At 37.2% G+C, this 20,768-nt stretch overlaps 1 long non-coding RNA gene across 2 annotated transcripts; it reads right to left on the bottom strand.

Moving 5' to 3' along the window:
• Positions 1–1,291: 1,291 nt before the first annotated feature.
• Positions 1,292–10,098, bottom strand: LOC132067130 (uncharacterized). Of its 2 annotated transcripts, none has more exons than XR_009417052.1 (3): positions 9,661–10,098; positions 4,655–6,966; positions 1,292–2,379 (listed from the first exon to the last, which is right to left on the bottom strand). It is a non-coding gene; the product is annotated as an uncharacterized LOC132067130 (long non-coding RNA). The 2 variants fall into 2 exon arrangements; XR_009417053.1 differs by having other exon boundaries at positions 4,655–6,961.
• Positions 10,099–20,768: the final 10,670 nt, after the last annotated feature.

The raw sequence follows: 20,768 nt of genomic DNA, 5'->3' as shown, positions 1-20,768 counted from the left end.
TTCTTACGATGTTTATGCATTGCTTGATTCGGATTCTACCTTGTCGTATATTACCCGTATATTGCTGATTGATTAAAGTGAAACCCGAGCCAATTAATCCTTTTAAGGTATCTACTCCTGTTGGTGACCCAGTAATAGCTAGGCAGGTATATAGAAGTTGTGTGATTGTGGTATGTGATCGTCAAACTCAAGTTGATTTGGTTGAGCTGGAAATGTTAGATTTTGATGTGATTATGGGCATGGATTGGTTGGCCTCATGTTATGCTAATGTGGATAGCAGAACAAAGATGGTTTGATTCCAATTTCCAGGAGAACCAGTACTTGAATGGAAAGGTAACACAGCATCTCCTAGAGGTAGGTTTATTTCCTACTTCAAGGCGAGGAAGATGATCGCTAAAGGCTATATTTATCCTTTAGTCCGAGTTCATGACACAGAAGCAAAACCACTAACTTTTCAATCCGTCTCGGTAGTAAATGAATTTTCTGATGCATTTCCAGATGAACTTCCAGGCCTTCCACCGGAGCGGGAGATTGATTTTGCTATTGATGTGCTGCCGGATACTAAACCTATATCTATTCCTCCTTACAGAATGGCTCCTACAGAATTGAAAGAGTTAAAGGCACAACTGAAGGATTTGCTTGAGAAGGGATTCATTAGACCCAGTTCATCGCCATGGGGAGCACCTGTCTTGTTCGTAAGAAAGAAAGATGGTTCTTTATGAATGTGCATCGATTATAGGCAGTTGAACAAGGTGACGATAGAGAATAAATATCCGCTTCCAAAAATCGATGATTTATTTGATCAACTGCAAGGTGCCAAGTGGTTTTCCAAAATTGATTTGAGATCGGGATATCATCAAGTAAGAGTTAGAGAAGAAGATATTCCCAAAGCGATTTTCAGAACCAGATATGGCCATTATGAATTTCGAGTGATGTCATTTGGGTTGACTAACGTTCCGGCGGTGTTTATGAATTTGATGAATAAAGGCTCGTAGATGTGTATGCGTGGGTAGTATATGTCTCACGAATACGCCTGTGTATATTTTTGTATATCATTTTTGGTAGCCTCATGGGCTGATGTATATATGTCTATATGTTTTGTAAATGTTGATGACCATCTCATGATAAGTTTCGTGTTGGGAATAGTGTATGTTCAGGTTGAGTTTGATGGTAAGTATGATAGGCGGTGCTCGGTAGGGTAGATCTGGGTACCCGTCATGGCCCCTAGCCAGGTCGTGACAGAATGTTTAGCTTTGTCGGCCTTGGGCCCAAATCCCACACTCTTTTAGTCTTCGTTCGAAGCTAGCATCCGATCCTTTTATTTCGTCCTTAAGCTTTGCTTTCTGTGCTTATTTAATTGGTACCTCGCACAATGAAATGGAAAGTAGTTAGTCAAAATGATACGCCACCCTGTAAGCTGACGTTTAGGAACATAAATAATATCCCGCGGACTCGTATCAAACTTTGAGAGCTTTGATTACGGAGGCTCAGAGTCACGCTTTCGAATATGGCAAAGGAACCCGAATCATGTTGCGGCTACAAACTAGTGGACATTCTAGTTGCCTTGCCAAGCATATGTTGGTTCCTACCTCATTATATAACTATGAGATCATCACTGCCTAAGCCGAGGGATAACCTTTTCGGGCTAGGCATGGCCTCAAAAATTATTTTTTCATTGGCCCAAGTGTAGTATCTGTTCAAAGCAGTAAAAAAAAAAAAAAACCACAAGTACAAAAATCTGCTCCTAGCCAGAAATAAATAGTGTATCAAAATATAGTTACTGCTACATCTCTTTTCTCAAGTGTAGCATCTGTTTGAAATCTATCACCAATATAGGATTTGTTTTTCCCAAAGATGAAAAATTATTCAAAGTTCTGCTATTGTGTGTAATAGCAATTTCTTCACAGAGTATTATCTCAAAGCAAAGCAGCTTCGAGTAGCATAGCTAACAGCTCGAAGTAACCCTAAAAGTGCTGCAACTACAAGTGTAGCAGCTATTCCCAACTGCTAGAAATGTGGCAGAGCAGCAAACAGCTTATCCTTTAAATGGTAGCAGCAATTGCCCTTAATACTGTCTCAAAGTAGCTCAGTTATTCAGCTTAAATGACAACTAAACATCAACCAAATAACTTTAGATTTAAAGCCTTAAAGACAGCACAATTCGGCCAGAAAGTGCCTTGCAAATACAACTCATTTCAGACTAAAAATGCAAGGTGTTTTGGCCAAAAATCTAGCAGTTTTGCTAATAATGCAGCAACTGTAAACCAAATGGCACCAGCAAATTCACTCAAAATGCAGCAACCAATCGACCAAAATACAGTAACTATTTTCACCACCATAGCAACTCAAATGACCTAAAAAACATGGCCTCTTCCATCCCTAAAGATACAACAAACATTCAGCCAAAAGTAGTGACTATTCTCAGCAGAACAACAAGTCAAATGACCTCATCAATATGGCATCTTCCAGCCCCAAAGATATAACAAACATTCAGCCAAAAGCAGTGACTATTTTCAGCACAATAACAACTCAAATGACCTCAAAAGCATGGCATCTTCCAGCCTCAAAGATATAACAAACATTCGACCAAAATGATGTAACTTCTCCCAGGCTCAATAGCAGCTCATGAGCATTTGGGATTGGGCAATATCCCCAAGTCATGCAAAGAAAAGAAGGATAAAGGAATGAGTATCAAACAATGCATATTTTTAACAAAAAAAACATAAATAGATACTTATTTAAATAACCATCTCAGATTGAGATTAAGGACACATACATGTCATTAAACATACATAGATAATCAAGCAGGTTGAATTTGAAGGAGTTTTTTTTTTTTCATCAGGAAACTTATGAACTGAAATAAACTTAAGAATTTGTAGGAGAGATCTTTTTAGTTCATTTATTTTTAGCATGACTTAAATGAGTGATAGTTTAAAAAAGGGAAAAAAAGGGGGTTATGCAGGTATGGGTGACCAACTCAACATAACTTTTCACAAGCATTTACTCAAATAGAAAATAAACAAGTTGGTGACTATTTTAGTATTCCACATGCAGCTTGTTTCAAAAGAAAAGAGATTCACCTTTTAAATACAATAATTGAAAAATGTACATTTCAGATGAGAAGCATTCTGGCTAAACAAAATCCCAGCCAGCTACAGTTTTGAAACAACCAAACAACAGCTAATACTTAAGTTGATACAAGGAAAGATTATCCAATTCAAACTGCTATTACAAAAGAGGAAAACTATTGACAAGCTGAAATAAAGAGGTTTCAAAACTGGAACATTATCTAACACGCAAAGGATTCCATCAACACCCTCTTATGTTTTAAAAGTAGCTTTGGGAATAATTATCTCCAATTATAAATTTTCTACTGCAACAAAGGTGGTAAGTTTTCTTATCTAAAACAATTTTTTTAAGAAAAAGGTTTGTGGATATTCAAAGAGCAATATTCATTTAGGCTTTACACACATGGCACTGGCAAATAACTCAGGGAAGTCTACCTTATATTGTAACTAAAAAAAATAGCAGATACAAATTCATGCTTATGAGAAAATGAACTTCTAGAAGTCACTAAATGCGCATGTAAGTACCACTATCCAAGCATCAAAATATATCCTAGAATGTCCAAAAGACCATGGTTTTGACTGAAAACTCAATTTACTCAAAGAAACATGTATTAACGAACTCCTGGGCATGGTATCAAGAAATGAAAATACCCAACTAGAGAATTATGCTTCAGGAAAGAAAATGAACTTAAGGGTTGGTCACAAAAATTATAACAAGGCATCAGACATATTCAGATCATTAAGGTGTTTTAGAATGACGTGTATGCTTATCTTTCCTAGTCTTTAAAACATGAGTTTAACAAATAGACAGATGCTCAAAATAAAACAGTGGACTGCTTTTAGTTAGCACATTAACAGCTTCCAAAACAATAATAAAACCTTAACTGAAAGCAGCAGTCCAGCACTCCAAATGTACTGAGTCAGTCACTTTGAAAACACAATGGAAGACAATAGTCTTTAGAGATCAACCCTTTGGAAAAAAAAAGGCAAAGAGGGAGGCTACCACCCTCAATATTCTAATGTCGTAACTAGATCCAAAGGTTTTTAGAACCTTAAGCATGGCAGGCTATTAGAGGGTCTAAGCCAATCCCACTATTTGCCTTGAGCTTTAACTAGCTGAACATCATAAGAAAAGAATCAAGTAAAAGTTCAATTAGCACTTCCTTGCCAAGGTGTGTCTTAATGTAGCAGTTGTTAGCCTCAAAGGGGCAACAGTAACTTATCCAAGAAAAATGCAACATAGTGGTAGCCTTAATACCGCAACAAAGTAACAACAATAAGTAGCAGTAGAAAGGCCAAAATGCAGCATATATTCAGTCCAAATACATAGCAGCTCAAGGCCTCATGATGCTTCAGCAAGATGGCCAAAAAAATGCAGCACTTGTTTGCAAAAGCTTGCACAAGCTTAAGCCACAAATTTGCTCAAAGAACACATCAATTTAGACTGCAACAATAGCTCAATCAACACAACATGGCAGCAACTTAATTATCCAAAGTGTGGTAGCCAAAATGGGACATCAACATGTAACATATGATCTCAAAGGGTAGTAACATATCATTTCCATAGCTATAGCAGCCATCTATACCTAAAAGATGTTACATATGCAAAACAGTAGTAGCAACTTATCCAAGCACAACACTTTGAGAGCCTCCAGATTCAGCAGCAACTCATGAACATTTGAGATTGGGAAATTTCCCCAAGTCATGCAAAGAAAAGGAAGGGTAAAGAATAAGTGTCAAGCCAAGAAATGATGAAGCATTTCATATGGTTGTGGTATTATCACAACTTAGCCAAGTTTATCAAGCAAGAATCAGGATATAGAGTCATAAAACAAGTGAACATATACAACAGTTTCATGTCATACAAAACTATCCAGATTTCACAAAGTTACCAAAGATATAAGCCTTTGATGCTAAGAATCAGGAAAGAACTTAACTTAAGAAAATGTTTGGCAGCCAATCATGTAGGAATAGTTGCCAGCAATAGAAAACACCAACCCAACTCAGTATGCCTTCGAGAGAAGTGAATTCAAAAGGTGTTTCAACTACTTAATCTTTAAATGTCCTTTAATCAAACAAGGCATCTTTTTAAAAAAAAAAAAACAGACTAGCAAATTTAGTTAAAACAAGAGGTAATCATTACTGTTTCAAAGAGAGTTGTGACTTGGTCCTAAAAATCCCCTTAAGCTACTGATCTGTTTCTTTTGACAAAAGTAAATAGAAAATATACCTCCAGCAGCTAACACATTCAGATTTAATGGCTAGTTGCATTTGACCTTAAAATTTAGGTGGACCTAAATGATGTCAAAATGAAAGCAACATACTTATAATTTTCTCATGATTTACTAGTGGCTAATCCAGTCTTTAACAGAGAAAAAAAAAAAAAACAACCACAGAAGAACAGAAAAAGGAAAGAAGACTACTAAATTAACTGATGCTCAAGCTTCTCAACACATTTTTATCCATAATAAGAGCTGAAAATCAAGTTCAAATAAAATCAGTATCTTTTACAAAGACCATAACCAAGACAACATATTAGCATTCAAATATAGTTTGGGAGGAAGAAAGTATTGTACTTCAATAAACAACTACTGTAAACTTGAGTAGTTAAACTGCTAAACCAGAAATCAAGGTTAACTCCAATTCAGACCAACATTTCAATGAGAAAACAGGGAAATCCTTTAAGCCCTTTGCTTATGCTCCAGAGATATTATTCATTCTTATACAAATAGCACAATCACACAGAGGCTCTTCATAAGAAAATTAAACCCCATACCCTATATGGATTAATCTAATAAAATTAAAGCCATCTGAATAGACATGGAGTGCTTTGAAAAGGAAAAGACAGTGAAAAGATCCATAGTAGAACCGATTGAAGGCATAATAAAAAAAGGCTAAACATGATAAGATTACATCCACATAGTGTAAAAGGAAACCTAGACAAAAGACATGATTTTATCTTTGAAGAACTTCCCTAATCCTTCCTGAATTCAATAAAAAATGCTGGGACATATAGAATTTGAAATAAAAACATGCTTCCATCGAACTAACATCCAAGACAGAGTTGAAAGGAAAATGCAACACTAGAAATAAGTTCATATTTTAACATTGATAGGTAATTCCAGTAAAAAAGGGAGTAACCAGATTCCAAAAATTATAAAACACACAAATCACTGTCATGGATATTTACTATAAAACAAATCACGTCTCACTGTAGACACGCTTTTATCCTTTCCAGATCTGGTGTAGAAGTGTTGGAACCTCATAACTATTCCAATCAAGCAGACAAACACAACAATACACTCTTATCTATACAATACCTAGAGGGCGCAATTGAAAGAGGAATAAAGCAAAGAGTGTTCTAGTTAAGAAGTAATTACATCTAGTGACTGATTAAGGTGAAAAATAAAAGAACAGTTGGTTAAAATGTTAATCATGTTCATGTTAGCATGTGGCTTATCAATTAACACCTTTGTGTCACGACCTAACCCGCCATGACTGGCACCCACACTAACTCTTAGTGGGCAAACTAATATGCTCAATCATCTACTCATTCAAAGTCCATTTTTACTTAGTCTATGCATTCAGTTCACAATAAATTAAACGCAAGATTAAGTCAAAAGTGGTCATGCCATAAAACAATAATGTAAATGCGGAAGTCCTAACTATTACAACCCCAAAATTCAAGTCACCGTATAAGGACTCTAATCCAAAACATGTCTAAGGAATCCATACTGTCTGAAATAAATAAACATCAATGTCTGGAATGGAAATAGACATTAAATAAAGTAAGATCTTCCGGCGGCCTGGCACGGGTAGAAGCTCACCCTCAATCTGTCAGCAAATGGCCTCAAGCTAAATATGAGGTCTAGTAGCAGTCTCTACATCACAATCTGCACTAAAAAAGAATGCAGCAAGGGAGTATCAGTACAAGTAGTATCAGTACAAACACTATGTACCGGTAGATATCATAGGCCGACTAAGATTAGTATCATGCATGAATCATAAAATCAATAAAATAGATAGACTAGTCTACAACACATAATCAGATAGCCAACACCAAATCAATCAATGATATTAACAAATCGAGTCCACCATTGATATTATGAATCAAGTGCACCAATGATATTAACAATCAAGTCAACCAATGATATTAACAATCAAGTCAACGGAAACAAGCAATGGAATAAACCTCGCCACAACATTCTTACTTACTCAGTCACTGATCACTCGTGTACATACAAGCTAATTGGTGTCTTTGCCCAATAACTATGACCTGCAGGGGACCCATGGTGTCCATGTATCCTCCCTCTGGAATCTTACTTCGAATCACGAGCCTTTAACTTAGGCCACATCCTCAGCCCCTGTCAAATGTGCCTAAAGGTCACATCCTCACCCCCTTTCAAATGCGCCTTATATATATATATATATATATATATATATATATATATATATATATATATATATATGTCACATCACTTTTAATGAGCGATTATCAAGTAGTGTATTACTTTCATCAAGAAGATCATATTAACTTCTCACCACAGTTGTCATCAAATTATAGATCACCATACATCGAATAATGGCATTTAGCCCACATTATCACTCAATCAATAACATATAGGAATTCCAACCACACATTATGCGCGAAGACTAGACATGCTTTCTCCTATCAATTTCATAACACATACAATTAACTAATCAAAGTCTAACTCAAGTAAACCATAACCTACCGTTGGAATAATGCGAATCACTCCGCTATAGCCTTCCCCTTCCGTAATGCCTCAGAACGCTTAAAGTCTAGCAATTAAGATGCTAAATAAGTCACAACACTCTTGTCAACAATATCAATTCAATGAACATCCTTTCCACTGTAACCCTTTCTAATGGGTGAATGCTTACTAGGTATAAATCATCCTAACATTGGCCTTAGAAACCATAAACTATCAATTCCTAAGGTTATTCATTCAAGTTATATCTTGCAAGCAATTTCTATAGTCAAACTACCATCTTTATGAAACCCTAAGTATCACTTCCCTTAGTTTATGTCTCTAACGGTTCAATTCTTGATTAGAAAGTGATAACCCAAGCCTTTAGATGATAATCACACAATAATATCCATAACCCACTAGCTATTAAAGGTCTATTAAGTTCTAGGGTTACTAGTCTCAATTCACCATTATAGACCCATTAGAATGATGATAATCTTAGGGATGAATGCGTAGAAGGAAGGAAGGGTTGAGACTTACCTCTCAAGAATATTCTTTCCCTAGTCTTAGAATTTCACCCTAGGTGCTCCTTGGAAACTGTGTTGGAGTTTTATGAATAAGGAATTCGGACAAAGTGTTTAAAAATCCGGAATTCTGTCCCCGTCGACCGCTGTGGCGGTCGTTTGTCGTCGTTGCCGCACGGTCTCGCTATAGCGGCAGGCGGCCCGCCGCGCGGTACTTCCACTGAATGCTCACTTCCACTGTGGTGAGCACGGACCCGCCATAGCGCAAGCACTACAGCAGTCCAGTGTTCGCCATAGGGGGCGTGCCCCTTCTCCTCCCCTCGCGGTAGCAACCGATCCGTCGCTACCGCGGGCTCACTGCAGTGAAACTTTGTCCGCCGCAGTGACAACCCAAACTAGTGAGCTCGGTTTTTCTCACCAGTTTTCCACTCTACCACCCAACACTTCGTCCGAGGCCTGACAAACACTACAAAACATGCACATTAATGTAAAAACACCATACGGACTCACCTGTGGCCTCGAAATCTCCAACGGAGGTCTAATTTTCTACGTCACCCCCCAAATGGACTCAACACAACCAAACAATAATCACAAACAAACCAAGTTTTCAGTTCTTAGACTTCTACATTCGAGTTTCTATCAGCTTCCTCTACCTTTGAAAGGGTTTTATTGGTAGGGTGATCCTAGATTTTCCATAACGACCGAAAGGGTCGTTACACTTTGTTTCATATCAACAAGGAGGCAGTAAACTTAATGAAAACATACATTTCAGTTGAGAAAAGTAATTTGAATTTAACCAGTTAATTTTAATGGAAAATCTATGAAACAAGGGATTATACTATTCCACAGTTACCTTTTAATCAAACCAAAATGCATATTTTTCATTACTAAATAAAAAGCATCTAATAAACCCATGTTTTCCATTCAAGTAGAGACTTTAACATTTGGATGTTAGCACACTTAATCATTCCTTTTTTCTTCTTTCTAAAATAGACAGACATGCAGTATATGTTGAGACTAAACAAAATCACACAACCATATTTTTTCTGATTCTAATTAGGGAACAAGCAGAGAAAACAATTTAGCTGTCTAAACTCATGTAAAACTAAGCCTAGCACCAAGAAAATGCTAAAATTAAGATAGGGAAGCTGATTCACTCCCAATGCTTTTAGCATTTACTTACTTGCTTATAATAAACATGAATATTAATCAAGAACAGAAACTAAAAATGAAGCATAATCTCCCTTAGCTAATTAAATTAAAACTAATAAAATCAAGAACAGAAAAACAAATGGAACATATTTACCCTAAAACTAATAAAGAAAAATCTAAAAAAAAGGATAGGTAAATCGATATTACCTCTCTTAGAGCAACAACGGGGGTGACAGGAGTCGACGAGCTACCTTTCACCCGAATCGATTTTCGACGAATGGAAACAACTTCCAAAAATTAAACATGACCGAGAACTTCCTCGAAACTCAATGGCTTAGCCGGGTTTCTGAATGTTCTAAACTCTTGGGGTTGTAAAAAAAAAAAACCCATTGATGGTGTAGAAACCATTTTTGTGGTCTCTGAACTTCTTTAAAATGAAGAGAAGGGTTTCTATTTATTGAACCTAAATGAAGTATGACCGTTCAAAAATTGAAGATTCAAATCCCAAAATTCCAAGAGAAGGTAAGCAAAAATCCGTTGCCAATTGAAAAGAAAAAAGTACAGTTACTGTTGAAATGAGCTGGAATTGTACGTTCAAGTCACAGAACCTTTGGGTTTTTTTTTAATGCATTTGTGAGGAAGTGAAAAAAGAGATTTCACCCTTTTAAGTTAGATATGGTCCGGGTCAATGGGAATTTTGGGCAGGTCTTTTGGGCTGCAAGCTAGCTGACTTGGAATTTAAAAACGTAGTCAAGGCTGGATTTAACAAATAGACAATTTAATCTTATTTTCAAATAAATTGCTCTTAAATTAAAATTCATTCTATAACTCCAACCAAATTTCCATAAGTCTGAGATAAATTAATTGTTGAACGAACTAATCAAAGCTTCTTGACTTGACAAAGTGAAATATGACTTTAAGTCGACATTAAAATGCGTATTTAATTAAAACCCTTGTGTTTTGTGCAAATTGATTTTCGAATTGATAAAATCAGCATAATTTTATACTTAAAGTTATATTTAAATATATATAATATATTAGGTATTTTTCCAATAAAATGGCAAAATATTACCAAAAGCTGTTTTAGCAAGTATTTTTGATTTTCTGAATAATTTGCGATTCAAGAAACTTGAATAGTTAATTTGAGTTTTTCGGAGGGCAAAAATTGGGTGGTAACACACACCTCATGGGACCCTTAGAGAATAAAATGAGTAGAAGTATGTGTAAAATTCATGATACAACTGTCTACTAATTGCTAAAAATAGCTTAGAAATACTGCCTTAAAAATGGTGTTATGTATGCTTGAAGCAATCTGTTTGGCTTAATCATATTATCACATAGGAGTTTGGTTTAGCACATCAACTGGTTTATGACTGCTTTATCACACTTAGAGTTAAGAAACTTAGTAAAAACTAATTTAGGTTCTCAAACCATTCTTAGGATATAAGACTGTCTTCTTCAAATGATTTTAAAATTACTGTACCTTAGGGTCTGGATTGCAGCATTTTAACTATGAGTGGTATATCCTATTTGAGTTGGAGTCTCTTTTTCCTAAAACTTTGTATTTTCCTGCTGCTATGTGTTGCAAATAGTTGCTGTTATATGTTGAGTATATGGAATATACTTGTCTTGTATACATCTTGGTGTATACAAGAAATATACCTCACATATTTCTTTGGGTTGGGCTCTGGCACTTGCTAGGAAAGCCCATGAGTTGGGCCTATTTTCTTTTCTTTCTTGTTCAGACCTGTTATCAGATGGGCCAGTGTTTGAATGTGGTTTAAGTGGAAACTGGATTTATATGGGCTTTGCTTTTGCTGTTTCTAGTTTTTGAATCACATTGATTTTCATTTGGAAACTTATGACATCTGTTATGTGAAAAATATATGTAACTGTATGTTTGATGTTTATTTAGGTTTGCTTAAACATTCTTAGTGAATTTAGACACCCACTAATCTTTATCGTCTTTGTGTTCTACGTGATTCAACGTGGGCCGTCTCATTGCATTAAAACCTGTTGGGCCAAGAGGCCCAACCCTATTCCTGGTCGAGTCTGGAGGAGAATTAAAAAGGAAGGTAATATTTATGAAGGCTCATCCATGAGCGAAAATGGACGCTGGTGGGCTTGGTAGGCCCACCAGTTCAATCTTCTTCTTTCTTTTACGTTTTATCTATTGTTATGTATATGTAAACAAACTGTGTAAATAGCGAAACCCCTATGCATGTGTAGAACCTAGGAAAATCACACTTAGTATTTAGGAAGTCGCCTAAATCGAATTTCACAAACTCGCTTAATTCTCTATACATGCGTTAAACTGGTACTGTTTTTCACTATAAAACTGGTTCAACATAAGTGGATTTTGAAATGGTTAAAGTGATATGAATTTGGGCCTCAGCCTCGCCTTTTTTTAAATTATGACCAAGATAAAACAAATGAATTTATAGGTTAATTTTAGGGCCTTAGGCCTAAACTCTGAATTTTTTTCTACTTAAACCAAATATAAAAATGGGCTTTTGACTCAGAGACGAACTGGATAACAAAATTGTTTTGGTTAAAACCTTTTCGGGACTCGGAGCAATTTCTGATTTTTAGTTAACTCATAACTTTAAATTTTGCATGATACAAAAATGGACTGGTTCTGATTTGGGCCTTGAAAAGATTTTCTGTAATAGTTTGGACTAAGTAAAGGCCAAAGATTTGTAAACTGTTGGAGGAAGATACACTATTGGGCAAGAAAGCCCAAACTTTACATGCGGGACCGTATCATGACTGATTTGGACTCATTTCTGGAAAAGATTTTGGGCCTGGAAGCTCAACATCTTATTGGACTGAAATAATGAGAGGAATAATTTAGACCAAAATAAAGTATGATGGAAATTGAAGTATGATGGACTTTGGGTGTAGAATATGGTTTGACCTTTATGGGCTTCAAAGATGATAAAATTGGTATAAATAAAAGAAAAACTCTCCTTTTTTATATATAAAACGTGTATATATATATGTGTGTGTGTGTGTGTGTGTGTGTGTGTAGGAGAATATTCCATATTTTCATATAAATTAAAAATCCGTAAGAACTAAACTCATTTTATTAGGACTAGAATAGTAGCAACTCTATTTGGGAGAAATTCCAGGTGTGTCCTAGTCCCAAGAATAAAGTGAGTTGAACACTTATGTGTATTTTCAAACCCCAAAAACTCCTTTTCAAAAGGGACATTTTTGCCAATTTTTTCTCGGATTGATGATATGAATAAATGACAGTTTTGCAAGAAAAGAAACACTTTTGCAAATATTCACAATTAATCACACATTGAAGCTCGTAGGTCAACCATATTCTACGGACCTTTAATACTAGGGTGCGTAAAACCTTCCCTAGGGGATCACCAGAACTCTTACCTCGAACTTTGGTACTAAAATATTTCTCTCTTGCTTGAAAAATCTTTTACCCGATTTTCCTAATTTTCCTTAATAAATTAGGTGGCGACTCTAAAAACTAAAATTCAATTTAGAGCACCAACCACCTCGAAGTAGCTTTTATGCACCCGCGTAAAAGTGAACCATAAAAGATGGCCTCTCCGCTGGGGATTTTCTAGGTTCTAACAATACGGGTTTCAATATAATGTGATTTTAACTGTATTTATTTGCCTATGCGTTTAATTTCCGCAATTATAACTGTCATTCATTCTCATATCATAAATTCTGCCACTCTCGGCAAAAAGCATGGTTTCAAAGGGAACACGCGGGATCACGGTTTTGCCTTCTCCAAAAAACCCGAAACATCCTTTCTTTGGAACATGTTGAACATTAAGTTGGTGTGCGGTCACCCAACGATCGACAACAGTTCACCCCGAGTAGTCCTCTCGAGTGCAAGGTTAATTCGATAAACCGACTCTTATATATGTGTCACGACTCAATTTATCTAAGTCGTGAGGGTACCTACCTTTTTCACCTCGGTAAGCGAACCCTCAACCCAACGATACTAAAAACGTAACTAAATAATTAAATAAGCGGAAGAGAATAAATCACGTAAGTCTGATGGTAATAATATAGAACAAGTGCGGAAATAAGAAAATATGCCCCAGAGTCTGGTCTAATACATAAAAGAGCATCTAACAAAAATCTACAATTCTGAATATCAATAATACATCAAGTCTAAGTATGGATTGGAATATAAATAAGACATAAGTAAAGAAGAATCTTCAAGGCAGCGGGCGTCTCGTGCTCACCCTGTAGACTTTAAGCAAATCTCGGAGTGACTATCAGCCACGAGAAACAGAAGCACATCCAAACTGGAACTCTGCATTCATAAAAGAATGCAGCAAGTGTAGGTCAGTACAAAAACACAGTACTGGTAGATATCATCGGCTGACTAAGTATAGCTAACATAATTTAGATAATAAAGCAGGATAGGCAGATAAATCAACAAGTATAAGTCAACATAATTCAGAACCAAGTATCCGTCATCACCTCGGTTGAAGCATCTAAACCCAAGTGCGCCAAGTGTCAATATATCCAATCCGAATCCAAATATCATAGTAAATCACCATATCATCACAATATAGGCCATAATGAAATGCAATAATGCATGTATGCAATGCAATGCTATGCAATACTGTGTACACATGTACTCCAGACGGAAGTATCGACGTCTCGGTAGCACAACCTAAGAAGACTCGCGAAGTCTAAGTACTACTCATCCAGGATCTTTGTCCAACAGGCAGACGAGACTCCGAATCTTTGCCCACGGAGGGTTTTCTCCAGCACCACCCTGGGGACCCGCGGAGTCCATGCGCTCGCTCAATCCACTATTTCAGGACAAATATAGAATATCGGACTCTCACGTCACACTAATAAAAAATCGAGCCCAACTCATCACAGAGTTTCATCAAGTACCAACAATGTATCAACAGTATATCAAGAAGGATGAGAATGCGTGCAATGTATGTGTCAACATCAATAATCAGATCAATATTACAAGTACCAACATGGGTATGCCAACAATATCATGAAAGACTACACAAGTCATATGGAACTCTATCCTCGTATCAACATCAACAAGTGAGGTACTACAATATCACAATCAAGATGGAACAACAATTCCCAATATCTACTATCAATCACGTGGCATCAAGCCAATCATAATAGAACAATCAAGTTACAACACAACGGGGTGGCTAGCCCCAATCACACAACAGGGCCCAACCTAAGACAATATCCAACCCAACTTCATACTCGAAGGTTTACATGCTGTCTCCGATAATATCATCTAAATATATGCTTCGCTATACGAAGTCTCACCAAGGGTAATCCATAACCTACTTGGATGGCCGAAGAACACACACCAACAACCATACCTTTGCTTTTCCCTTCTGCTGAGCCTTAAGATCAAGATAGTCTAGGCATATTCGAAATCTAGATTAGGAATCATGAAGATCGATACCTATATTATTATCATTCAAATTAAGTCAAAACCAACCCTAGAATTTGGGGTAATGGGGCACATAAGCTCAAAACGATAATTTCGAGAGTAAAATATCACATTAAGCACTAGGTGATCAAAACCCAACAACTAATAGCTAAATTAACTCAAGGATTCACCTAATTTCGACTTTCAAGTAAAACCTCCAATTTTGGGTACAAACCCTAACTCTTAGATTCAAGAATTCAACACTAATAATGGGAGATATATGATTAAAAACCTTAGATACATCATAATCTAGCATAAACCCAATCAATTTCATCATTAATAAGCCTAGATAGAGAATCCATCAAAACCCACTTTAAATCTTCCTTTACTAAGGGACTAACAAGGAAAAAAGAGTTCTTAGATGATTAGGAATAATGAAATATCAAGAAGGTTAGGAGAACTTACCACCAAGGATCTTCACCAATAATCCCCAAGAATAGTTCTAAGAGCTCAAATTTCGGAATGATATTAAATGATAGACTAAGGGCTTTTAACACGTCATTTAATGAACTAACTGCCTGTCACCTGCTTCCTTGACACTAATACCGCTCTAGCGGTGCCATGACCGCTACAACGGTCATTCCTAAATGGCAAGAACCGCTCCAGCGGCAGGATGACCGCTTCAGCGGTACAGCTACCACGGTGCTGGTGCCGCCAAAGCGAGCACCAGGCACTAGAAACTTCCCAAGTTTTCACACTTCAACTCGAATTTTCGACTAATTCTCGAGGCTATCTGCTCACAATCACATACACAAACACAAATAAAAATACACTACCAACATGCTCGTGGCCTCGAAATTCCTAACAGAGGTCTCGTTGACCTAGTCAACCCCCGATAGCTCAATTCCAACTTCCCAACCCAAGTTCCAAAATGCATACAAGTGCATTGGGAACCAAACCAGACATACACACAATTCTAAACGACCATCCGGACCTCTCAGAATCGACAAATTTCTGAAAAAGGTCCGTTTACTTGAAAGTCAACTTTGAGTCAACTCTTTTTCGCTTAAAGCTCAAATTTCACAAAACAAGTTGCCCGAATCAATTCTAGATACCTCGGGATGGGTGTCAATGATCTCTCGGGTCAAAAGTGAGCTAACCAAGCTCAGAAAGGGTCAAAAGGGTCGGAAATGCATACATCAGATACCAATTAAACAATCGCTCGTTCTTAAGCGACAAGGAAGATAGGACAAAAAAATGCTTGAATCGGCAATAACTGAAGATGTCGGCCAAGCATGTCAGACTTCTCCTTACGGGAAAGATTCATCGAACAAAACTGAATCCCAACAAATGATACAGAAACCACAAATGGTACTTCTCCAACACAGAACCTTGGAAAATCGGATAACAGATCTGGTGAAAAACTAACTCATAGAACAAGGGTCTAACAACGGGTAGTCTCAATGGCCAATACACCTCGGGCTCACTTACCCTACTTCCCAAATCGCAAGACACCCTTGCCGGGAGTAACATTAAAACCTGATCGTTCACTCTACAAGTCACAACTCTCTAACTTAGCTCAAGCTCCAGTTCTCGTATCTCCGCATTCAAATTTTCTTCACAACTGATCCTCGAATAACAATTTGCATTTAGCCAAATTCTCTGATTGGACAACACCGCAGCCCTGAACGCGATCAATAGGCCTCACAAACACTTTCCCAAACCAACGCAATCCTCTGAAACCTAGTCACAAACCATAGCCCATTCTGAACCGATAAAATACTCTGATTTCACTAAATCCTTCTCCCATATCTTCTAAAGTCGTTACTCGCATCGCGATTTCTTAGAAACATATTGTTACATCCCGTACTTTTGAAGAAACACTTGTTAAAGTTAAGCGTAAGTATGTCGAGCTATGGCTAAGAAAAATAACTTTGGAATACATGAAGCGAAGCATTATTAAGTATATTTTATGAGTAAAGGATGTATACAAGGAATACCAGAAGATCCTATAAGGAAATGAGAAAAGATGGGCAAGGTTTCGTACGATAATTTTGGTCTAACTTGGGGAAGGAATATCTTTTAGAGTATGAGGAGTTTTGAGGTGAAACAAAAGCCTACAATGAAGTTCGTCGAGTCTAGTTTCCAATACAATAAATCGCTCGTCGATACAACATCGGAGTAGAGAATTATGAACGTTACAAGTTAGGATAATAGCGTAGAACCGCGTGCTATAGTAACCGACCTTATGCTCCTATTTAAGACCAAAATCTGGTCTTTGGCTTCATTTTCTCCACTCCTCTCCACCCAAAAAGCTCCCAAGAGACCCAAGTAACATTGAAGGATCATTTGTTTTAGCAGATTAAAGTAACGGGACTACATCCGAGGCTCGGGAAGCGTAGAGAGTTTTGTAGTTCCTGTTTTATACATCAAATCTTGACGGATCAAAGGAGCCTATTAAAGATAAATAAGATTTCAAGTTCTTCCAACCTTGATTGAGGTAAGGATATTCCTTATTATTGATATTACGAATTGTATCAAAGAGATTTAGTTGTTAAAGCTTCGTAAAGTCAATTGATTGGTTGAGAAATTGGGTAAACATCGATGTTTTATTGAGTATATTTTGGTATTAATGATGATGTTGTTGATGTTAGCGCTATTGTTGTTGTTGTTTTGTTGGTATTGTGATTTCGGGCTAGGGATATAAACGGGGGAGATACTGCCCAAATTTCGGCAAATTTTACGAGGATTTAATTTGAGGGCTTAAGACAAGCATATGATAATGAGCCTAACAATAGTATGAATGGTTTTATATATAGATTACGAGACTACGAATAATCTTATGTAGATTGCAAGACAGAAAGTAAGTTGAAAAAGTCGAGAAGTAAGCTTCCAGGTATGTTAAGGCTTTCCCTTTCTTTCTTTTTAGCATGATCCTATGATACAAGCGAACAACGAGTAATCGAGTCTCTATATTACTCTACTCTTAGAAGTATTAGGAGTATACCCATTCTTGATGATCCTGTACCCCTTTGTTATGATTATTCCTTCTATTCATAGGTCTTGAGTTTGAATGTTAGTCCACATTTATGCATTGCATGCATTTACATATATGCATATTGACCCGTGACCAGAAGGCGTTATATACACATATATTATGTGTGTATATATATGGGGTATGGGGAAATGGGCGAGGCGTTATATACGCATTACCACCTGATCAGCTGGTGCACAGTGATGATGGTTATGATGCCCGAAGGGGCTACCTGAAGGGGCCATTATGCTATTATGCCCGAAGGGGCCTATATGGGATATGGATTGGGCCGTACGTTCCTCGGCACTCTGACCTATGCATATCATACACCCTCAGAGGCATTTTCAGTAAGCAGATGCATTCAAATAGGTATGTTCAGATAGTCAGACATATAGATGCATTCATACAGATATGTTCAGACAGTCAGACATACAGGTGTATTCAGTCAGTCAGTTTAGCTTATGATTTTCAGATTTCATTCATGACTCCTATGTGTATGTTACTCTTCTGCCCTACATACTCGGTACATTTTTCGTACTGACGTCCCTTTTGCTGGGGGGGCGCTGCATTCATGCCTGCAGGTACAGATCGACAGATTGACAGAACTCCTCGATGAGCAAGATTTTGACATCCCGAGTGGTGAGCTCCCTTTTGTTCGGAGTTGCCGAGTCTATGTGGAGTCTTTCATTTATGTTTATGGACGACGGGTGAGCGAAGACCCGTCCCGCCCATGACTCATTTATGCTTCTTTAGAGGCTTGTAGACACGTACACGATACGATCGGTCGATCCGTGGCCCCGTGGCCCATCCTTTGATGCATAGTTAGTTATGAGAGTCGTTTCGGCTCGTACAGTGGTTTGAGCAGTTTCGCATATATTTCATGAGACGGCCAGACCGCATAAAGTTATGTTGTATTTCTTGAGGAGAAATATCTTGAGGCCGGACCACAGAGAGTTATATGTATATGTCTGTGTTGGGATTTTTCTGAGTGCAGGTGGCCACTCTAGGCCTATCCACGTTCTTAGCTAAATGTAAGTTTAAATGTTGGTTCACCCGGTCCAGGTAGGCACCGGGTGCTGGTCGCGGCCCTCCAGATTTGGGGCGTGAATAACTTGGTATTAGAACAGTTCTGTCCTAGGGTTGTCTGCAAGCCGTGTCTAGTAGAGTCTTGTTTATGGTGTGTTGCGCGCCACATTTATAAACAGGAAGCTACAGGGCATTTAGGATGGTTACTCTTCTTTCTTATCTTAGATCGTCTTTGTAGAACTAAGCCATAGGATACGAAGTCCCTGATTCTGACCCTAAATATTTTGGGTTGTGGATGAGCAGTTGATTATACAGCTTGGAGAAATTGATGAGAATTGAAGTTTGTTGACCCGAAAGGTATGTTCCCTACTTTATTGATATTGACGACTAGTATATGAGTGGGATGCCACTTGTATTTGTGATTGCCCTGAGAGACATTGGATGTGTTTTAAGTTTGGTGTGCGAGTTGAGGTTATAAGAATTATAAAGGAAACTCTACCAAAATTTTTACAAATTGAATTGTTTGAATGTCTATGCCATAGAGAAAGAGTAAAGGGAAATGTCATAACCAGAAGTTTGGTAAGCTATGAGTGAGTAAACAATTATGAGACACTTTTAAAGAGGAGTTTTAGAATGATTCAAATTTGAATTAAGGAATGAACCCAGGAGGAAAGGTAATTAGTAGTTAGAGGAACTGGAATGAGTTGCATTCAAGGTTTCAGAGGACTAAGGCTCATTGAAGATACAGGGAAGGCCGACCTTAAGAACTCAAGTACAGTATTACGATTCATAGGTTGACAAGTAAGCAATAACGAAGAGATATTGATAAGGAAAAAGGAAGTTAATGAGTAGGGGAAGGTTTCATTTTAGAAGTATGCATATATAGGATCAGGACGGGTTGATAATAGACACATGGACTCATTTTATTGAACTTCCCTATATGATGTAAGTTTGCTTTGGGATTCAGAAGTCACCAGTTATTTAACTTCAAGGGGACTCTGAGTATTCGATAGTTGGTACTATTATGAGAATCATTATGACCAAGTTACTTCTGATACTAATGATGACCTCAGACCCAGGAATGAAAAGTGGTTATGTAAGTTGGGCTACAACTATGATTGCCTTCTGGATTATTTATATAATTCCTAATATGCAATGTTGTTGACCGATTAAAGAAATAAAGATCATACCAACTTCAGGCAATAGTTGATCCTTATAAGAAGGTTTCACCTTGATTTTTTTTTCCAGACGAATGTTGTGAAGGTCACATGACGACAGAAAAATAAGAGCAATGTTGGATTATGAAAAAAGAAAAAAAAATAGAGTAGGTGTTCGAGTGGAGATTATTCAATAAGGCTATATCGCCAGAAACTCATAATCAGGACTTAGAAAAATATGCTAAGAAGTCCTACAAATTCAGACATGCGAAAGGTATGAGAAATCAGAATAACTAAGGGAAAATTAGGAGCATATGAGCCTTAGGATTAGAATTTCAAAATGATTGTAAGGTAGGAGTCTGGCTAGCTGGTCAAAAAGAGAGGAGATGTAATAAGTCACAGACTCAGGACAGAGTTAAAAAGCAAAGGGAGTATTTTGTAAGTAAGATATTGAAAAGCGATGCAAATGATAAGTCATGTGTGGCTACGTTAAATATTATGTGTGCCCTTACGATCAATCTTATGATGTGCTAAAGGAATTGATTGAGCTAGATATTGAAGCTAAGGTAGCAAGTGCAACAGGGCAGATCGAGATTGGTTTCCTCTGAATATTAAAAGTTAGATAATCATGATGCAACAATATCAGGGAGAAGAGGAATAGGTATGCATAAGAGTAAAGAGAAGATTGTGATAT

Source organism: Lycium ferocissimum, chromosome 8 (genome assembly GCF_029784015.1).
Source record: "Lycium ferocissimum isolate CSIRO_LF1 chromosome 8, AGI_CSIRO_Lferr_CH_V1, whole genome shotgun sequence".
In the NCBI taxonomy this organism is placed as follows: Eukaryota; Viridiplantae; Streptophyta; class Magnoliopsida; order Solanales; family Solanaceae; genus Lycium; species Lycium ferocissimum.
The sequence above is the reverse complement of the archived record's forward strand: the minus strand, read 5'-3'. Positions and strand labels throughout refer to the sequence as shown.